We start from the raw sequence: 8,559 nt of genomic DNA, 5'->3' as shown, positions 1-8,559 counted from the left end.
AAGATTATTCCTTCTGCACCATATTATAGTTTTTCACTGTATTTATTCATAATTGGTATTTTTCAGTTTGTGTCTATTGGACCAGAAAAAATTTCAGGATTCCCGAAAAATCCTGGATCCTAATACTGGTACGGTATCCAGATCTGGGATTTTTCAGAAATCGCGAAAATTTTGGGGTCCAATAGACCCGAGCAGAAAAATAATAGTTTAAAAAAGCCAGCCCAGTCCTGGGGCCGGCTTGGCTTCTCCTGTAGCCTGGTTTAAACTGGGCCACAGAGAAGCCCGTGCAATGCTGAGCTGGCGGGGAATAATCTGCTTCCCATGGATGCAGCCAATACTGGATGGGCTCACTTTTCCTGCAGTCCAGTTTAAACCAGGATGCAGGAGAAGCAAACCCCAGGAGCTGCTGTGCTGCCAGGAGCAATGTACTCCATATGGCCCATAAGATCCCAGCAGGGCTCACTTCTCCTGCAGCTAGGGTTGCTGGGTCCCCTCCTTGCCCCAGTGGGGGAATTTGCAGGGTGTTCCAGCGAAAATGTCCGGTGGAGGTATTTGTCATTGTGCAGGAGATTGAACTAGATGACCCTGGAGGTCCCTTCCAGCCCTATGATTCTATGATTCTATTCCTATTGTTATCTATTTTATTTACCTTTTGACCAAGATAACTACTATGAAACTATGGAGGGGGGGAATTGTACATTCTTGCCTTGGGTGCAAAATTAGCTAGTTATAGCTCTGTATGATTGGATGGTAGCTGTACCCTAGAGGGCAGAGAGACTGGGTCTGTAGAGAACATCTGTGAGAATGAAGAAGAGAGCTTAGTTGGTGAAGAGCTTGAATGAGGTGCTGTGGAATAGCAGAGAAGAGCAAAAGTCCACTAGCACCTCAAAGACTATGTATGTGCTTTCGTGAGTGACTGCTCACTTTTTCAGATTATCAATATCTGAAGACGTTAGCAGTGACCCAGGAAAGCTCATATCCTAACACAAATTTTAATAGCCTTTGAGGTGCTACTGGACTCTTGCTCTTTTCTACTGCTACAGACAGACTAACACGGCTACCCATCATGCTCTGGAGCCTGAAAGAAATCTGTTCTTTGTGGACGTTATTGGCCCAAGTGGCAAGTGAGGAAATTAATCCTTTCTGGCTAGGTCTGTTCAAGGAAACTTTAGAGAAAGAACAACTGTACCTATCTGAAACCATTACACTTATGAAACACTCTGAAACCTTTATGCTGTCATACTTCTAAATAAACTCCATGTTTAAGAGAAAACAGCTGCTTTATTTAGAGTGGAGAATCCATTTTTACCTTAGAAGCACCCCCATGTGCTGACCATTCTGTCATTCTACCAATATAACTAAGCTGTCTTGTTCTTTGGGTTCAAAGGTTGGAACCAACAGGTTGAAATTTAATCAAAAGAGTTTTCAGCTAAACATTAGGAAGAACTTCCTGAAAGTTAGAGCGCTTCCTCAGTGGAACCAATGCAAAAATTAGTAGGAAACTCTAAGGAAGGCATGGAGGCAGCATAATATACATCATTCCAGAACAGTACAGAGAGGCACCATTACAAGTGTTACATATAAGGGGTCTCAGAAAAGAAGCAAAAAGTTACAGAGCATGGAGAAGGATATGTACCCTGACTGCCCTATATATTGTACAATGACTACTTAGGAATACAGTCTGATTCTGAGCCTGAGTATATTAACAGCACCAACCTAAACAGTTCTATTCAGAATCCTACTCAGGTCTATTCATTGGGCCTTATTCCCAGGAAAGTGTTCTAAGGATTGTACTGTGAGACATTTTTATCCACGCAGGCCTCTTCGGCAGTGTGTGTGTGTGTGTGTGTGTGTGTGTTAGATTCTTGTATTTTAACTACTTAATATTTTTACTCATATTTTCAAAATGTGACCTGCAGAAGGACCTCTTCTTATACACCACTGTTCCACCTTCAGAGGCTGGAAACTAACCAAGAGTTTGTGTGGTACCAAAGTTAGGAAAAACCTCTGTTTTGCATGCAGAAGTTCCCAGGTTCAGTTCCTGTTATCCCCACTTAAAACAGACCAGGCTGTAGGTAATGTAAAAGACCTCTACTTTAGATCCTGGAGAGCACTGCCAGTCTGAGTAGACAGTACTGACCTTGATGGACCAATGGTCTGATTCAACAGAAGGCATGTGACTGCACATTTGTCAGCACAGAATCCTTCTGTACTTACCATATAGAGCCTGGATGCCAGCAATGTCATCCGGATGAAGCTTCAAGGTTCTGCAGTCACCAGGTTTGCCATATCTATAGCTTAAAGGTGTGTATTCTTCATTCATCAAAGACCCTGGAACAAGGGAGTGTCCGAGACCCAATGAGTGGCCTACCTCATGAGCACAAGTTATCAAAAGGTTTGTATCTGAAAGGAAACAGGAAGACTGTGATTACCATTCCCGTATAGTAGTGTATACGAACATGAAGTTGAGTAAAGCTCCAGAGGACGATGGTATGATGTGGTCCATGGGGTCGCAAAGAGTCGGTCCCAACTGTGTGACTGAACAACAATAACATAGTAGTGTACATGACACTGATATCAGCAGTGGCAGGGGACCAGGGCTGATCCTGCTTAGCTTCTGATATCTGATGAGATCCAGTTAGCCTGGGCCGTCAGATCAGGGCCTTTACATACTTGATAGCTTTAGCTTCTTCAGTATACACACCTTGAATGATAAAAAGGACTGGCACTCCTAAAGTTAGAAGAATTTTAGTTTTGACCTTCAGAGTTATGGCAAAGAGCTGAGCAGCCATTTCCAAAAGGTACGGGGTTAACACCATGAGACTTCCCTAGTAGTCTTATAGCCACCATCTATCTTGTTCCAACCAAAATAAATCCATTTCTCACATTCTTATCCCAAAGGAAATCCTATCCGTAAATCATCTGACAATAAAACAGCACCTGCATTTCCCCCTTCTTCATTTGCATGTGCCGTACCTCCTTCTGTCAGATGACCAAAATAGGCATTATAACTACATATAACACACTATTAGTGGCGATTCTTTTGAAAGCTGGGATTATTGGTCAGACAACAATATAAGGCTTCACATGGCATAAAATGTTTTGGATATGTTTGCTGATTTTCTGCTTCTCAACTTCTCCTTCCTAAAGCCTTAGTATCAATTGAACATTAAACAACTTTACTAGTCTTTGTCTCAGCCCACTGAGAACCCAGCCAGAGCTACACTGGGTAGAGGACGGTGGGAAAGCATTATTGAAAAACCTTGCATATGCTTTAATTTAATGATGAGAGAAATGTTGGCTTTGTGTCCGATATGCAATGGGAGTTTCACGTCTCCCGGATACACACCAGCCCTTTCCCACTCACCGCTACAGCACACACAAAGAGACACAGCTTCAGCCCTCCCCAAGCCATTTGTGCATCCTCGCCCTGCCCCACGGAGCTGCAATCAGCTCTGGGGACATTACTCCACCAAAGCAGCTACTAATAGTTTGTGCAGTGGAGCCAATAGCAGTTAGAAGAGGTGTGGGCTTCCTGCTACCCAAAGCATATCTTGTTTTTCCAGGAAGATGACATTATATGAATACCACTTTGAGAATATTAGAGATGTATATGGACATTTTTATTTTGATTTGGTTTGGTTTATTTTGGTCATTCAGCATTTTAGTCGGATCAGGCAATCTCCGAATAGTAAAATGTGCACTCCAGTTCTCTGCTTGCTGTTCTCACTTGTCTTTGGTGACTCTCGGGAGTATAGAAACAAACACTGGTGGACCTCCTAGTGGCACCTGGTATTTTTGGCCACGGTGTGACAGAGTGTTGGACTGGATGGGCCTTTGGCCTGATCCAACATTGGCGTCTCTTATGTTCTTATGTTCTTAAGAAAAAAGGAAAAGGTCCAGCTGGACGCTATGACTGTCTTCATGGGGAATTATGCATTCTGATGGATAAACTGGTGAAACAAACTTTCTCTGTTGGATCCAACTGAGTGGATTGAAATTACAGGATCTGACACTTAATGGAGAATTTTATGGTCCTAAGCCAGAGGAATAAATTTAGATTTGATGTAAATGTAAATATTACAGATCCTTAAGTCCTCCCCCCAAAATTCCATTTTACCATCAACCCCCTCCTCAAACCCTGTTTTCCAAAACATGGTTTCCACATTTTTAGAAAATTTACCCTTCTTGCTTCTGTACATGGAACTGATAACCACTTGGTGTGTATTATTACCATACGCACAAAAAGACATACCTGTTTTTGCAAAGGTTTTTTTATTATCCATTGTCCAGACAACTTCATCATTGAGAAAGACATCACCACCAAGACCTTTGCCAGGCCCATAAGCATAAGCAATGACGCTTTCATTAAACGGGGTCTTGTGTCCTTAAAAGGGAAATAAATGAATAAATCATCACAGCCAGAACTTCATGAAAAAGATACCTAGAGTTTTTCAATATAATTTACTTACCGCGATTATAAAAAAAGAATGAAATATTTCCATTCGCAGCCACCTTGATGAAGTTCAGAGGGGTCACTTTACTCCACAGAACAAAAGCTCTCTTAATGGCCTCAATTATAGCAGCAGAAGGCAAGTCTGGTGTGTAGTTCTGAATGCTTTAAAATATGAATAGTAAAGAACATGACTAGATGGGATATCAATACATTTATTTTAAGTTACTGAAACTGAGTCCATCAAAATCGTAACAAGAATATGATAATGAATATAGAAAACAAAACAATGACTCACAGGGTGGAAACGTTCTATTTACAAGCCAATTCCAACAACAACAACAACAACAACAACAAAGGAGACTGCAAAGAACCATCGCATTAACTTCCCAAGCAAGGAAAGTGATGCTCCAAATTGTGCAACTTAGGCCCATTCTGCATCTAGCATTTGCTCCGTTGTTTTACCAAACCCACACTGGAACAGAAAAAGATGTGACTCAAAACCACATTCAAATACCCCGAGCCAACACCGTACTGACTGCAGAGTGGCCATAAATCTATGCAGACAGTACCATAAAACTGAGAGATCAAAGAAAGTGAAACCAGCATGCAGTGTGGAGGCTACCATAAAATCCGACAATCAAAGAAAGCGGCATGAAATGTAGAGGGGAATTTCTCTTCCAACCTGGGTTTGGTAAAACAGTGGAATGAATGCTAGATGCAGAATAGGCCAGAGACTCTTACCATATATGGAATAAGAAATGCCAGATGTTCAAGCTGGTTACCATATATGGAATGTGAAATGCCAGATGTTCAAGCTGAATTCAGAAAAGGAAGAGGCAAATTTGCATTGGACATTGGAGCATACAAGAGAATTTCAGAAGAAAATCAGTTTGTGTTTTATAAATCAGAGCAAAGGTTTTAACTGTGTGGATCATAGAAAGCTATGGTTGGCTTTAAAGAAAATGGGTGTGCCACAGAAACCCATACTCTGGACAAGAGGCCACTGTTAAGACAGGATATGGAGAACAGAATGGTTTCCAATTGGCAAAGGTGTCAGATAAGGATGCATTTTATCTACCTATCTCTTAAATCTGTATGCAAAAAATATCATAAGGAAAACTGGATTAGATTTAGATGAAGGTAGAATGAATATTTGGTGGAAGGAACCTTAACCATCTGAGATATGCAGATGACACCACATTAGTGGTAGAAAATAGTGATGACTTGAAATGATTACTGATGAAGGTTAAAAAGCAGAAAGTGCCAAGCAGGATTATAGCTGAACATCAAGACGACACAAGTAATGACTACCAAGGAATTATGCAATTTTAAGGTTGACAATGAAGAAATTGAAATTGATTTAATCATCAATCAAAACAGAGACTGCACCCAAGAAATCAGAAGGAGATTGAAACTTGGAATAGCTGACATGAACTAGAAAAGATCCTTAAGTGTACGTATATGTCACTGGAGACCAAGATCAATAAAATTCATGCTATGGTATTCCCATTACTATGGATGAATGTGAAGGCTGGACAGTGAAGAAAGCTGACAGGAAGAAAATTGATTCATTTGAAATGTGGTGTTGGTGGAGAGGTTTACGAATACGGTGGACCACCAAAAAGATAAGTAAGAGGGTTCTAGATCAAATTAACCCTGAATTCTCCCTAGAAGCTAAAATGACTAAACTGGGAGCCAGTTTGATGTAGTGGTTAAGAGCGTGGACTCTAATCTGGGAGAACCAGGTTTGATTCCCCACTCCGCCACATGCAGCTGCTGGTGTGACCTTGGGTCAGTCACAATTTCTCTCAGAGCTGTTCTTGAAATATCAGTCCTCAGTCAGAGCTCTCTCAGCCCCACCTACCTCACAGGGTGTCTGTTGTGGAGAGGCGAAGGGAAAGGAGATTGTAAGCCACTCTCAGACTCTGAGTGAAGAACAGTATAAAAATCTAGTCTCTTCTTCTTCTTCTAAACTGAGGCTATTGTACTTTGGTCACATCATGAGAATACAAGACATAACAGAAAAAGAGAAAGACCCAACATGTGATGTGTTTACTCAATAAAGAAAGCCACAGAACTAAGTTTGGAAGATCATAGCAAAGCTGTTAATGACGGGAGGTTTTGGAAGTCAATTCATACAGTTACCATCACTTGGAAGCAACTGGACAATACATAACATGCACATGCATACAAAGGACTTTAATGATGTTTTTAAAAACCCTATTAAAGCTACAGATCTGAAAACAATTTCCATTCCAGTTTCCACAGGCCATCTGATGTATGGAGAGGCTTCATCCAGAAATATTTGGGTTTGGAGCCTTACTGAGCCACAAAACTCTTTTTTTTGGGGGGGGCATCAAGTTGCAGCCGATTTATGGCAATCCCACACCATTTTCAAGGCAAGAGATGGTCAGAGGTGGTTTGCCGTGCCTCTTCATAGCAACCTTAGACCTCTTTGTTGGTCTCCCATCCATGTTCTGACCAGGGCTGGCCCTGCTTAACTTCCAAGATGTGATGAGATCCAGTTACAATGACCTAGCCATGTCTAACATATCTCACAGGTTTGTATGAAAATAAAGTGAGACAGTTCCTAAGCATGCTGCCCAAGCTGCTAAGAGGAATGAATGCAAAGATGCCTGAATAAGTAAAATCCACTCTCAGGAATTTTGGCATTATTCCTGCTTGGAGAGGATGGCTTTGCCAAATAAAATGTGACTTTGAATTCAGGCAGGAATACAAAAAGCCTAGTTTTGGAGTCCAAACATATCATTACGAAGCAAAAAAAAAAAATGCACTTTACACATGGGGTAATGGAGTCAGCCTCTCAAACTTATATGTCTTGGGGTTTTGACTACTGATTCTTGGGAAGTTACAAAAAAGGACTTGTGGGAGTGGGAAAAGCTACAACCAACCCCCAAATCAGAAGAGCCTAGAAAGTGGCCAGGGAGGGGGGGATTAAAGGTGTAAAAAACAAACTAGCTATTTTTAAAACCATGATGTCCTACATGGAATAAATACCCTCTAATAATTAGTATACAAAAAGTCCTAATAATAGCAGGTAAAACATTCCTTTTATTAATGGATACGCAGTGGGCTGCTTTATAAAATTTAACACAAAGCAACACATTCCTATGTAAGAAATACACAGAAACCTTTAAAAATGCAGCCAGTGAACTTTATGGCTGAACATGGACAGCCTCCACATACTTGATCCAGCACTTATTTATCCAGATGCTAAACACAGCAAGTATATGATGGAAATAAGTTCAAAGGCAGCAAATTGTTTGAAGAGATAAAAGGGAAAGAACCATGATGACATATTCACATTCTAGAGCAATAGAGGCAATCATCATGTGAAGATCCAAAGTCTTCTATAGAGTGGCCTTCAAAGTCCCTGTCCTACAGGTGACAGAATCTTCAATGTTCTTCCTCTGTTCAACAGCCAAAGGACTGTTGCATCTCTGCATGCTGGGCCTTTAGGTACATTCACACGACAGAGAAGACCAGACTTTGTCACTCTTAAAGACTGAGATTTCTGCAGTTCCCATGGGTTCACTTATAAGGCCGTGATGGTTGGATGTCTTAGACGTGGCAGCATCAGTACAACGATAAGAAGTTGACTGGTTAAATCAACCTTTGTCGTTTGGTACCATGTGGTTCTTTGGTGAGGTTCCTTGAACATGGCATTCTTCACCGTTAACAGTTGCCTCTCTGTTGAACTGAATGAATTTAATGTTGTAATCATAGTTCATAACTTAACAGCCCATCTGTTGAGATCCAGCTGAGCTCTGAGCAGGAGCAGGAGAGAGAGCTGTGAGAGAGGTGAGTGGGTTTCTTTTACTTGCTTTCAGCTGAGAGAATTCAGCTAAGGATATTTTGTGGGAAAACTGTGTTTAGCAGTGTGTGGAAGCACTTAGAGTTCTTGCAGAGTCCTGGCTGATTGAGTGTGGGAGAGGAACGGGCACTGTTTGACTGGGATTGCCTGTAATTGAGAGGAAGTGGAAGGGGCATTGTTTTGCCTGTGATTGAGTGCCTGGGTGAATTTGAATTTGAATAGCTGCTGCCTGACCTCTGCTGGGGGAGGCCTCTATTTAAGGAAACAC

Source organism: Gekko japonicus, unplaced genomic scaffold (genome assembly GCF_001447785.1).
Source record: "Gekko japonicus isolate JY-2015 unplaced genomic scaffold, Gekko_japonicus_V1.1 scaffold1654, whole genome shotgun sequence".
In the NCBI taxonomy this organism is placed as follows: domain Eukaryota; kingdom Metazoa; phylum Chordata; class Lepidosauria; order Squamata; family Gekkonidae; genus Gekko; species Gekko japonicus.
This window is presented reverse-complemented; position numbering follows the sequence as displayed.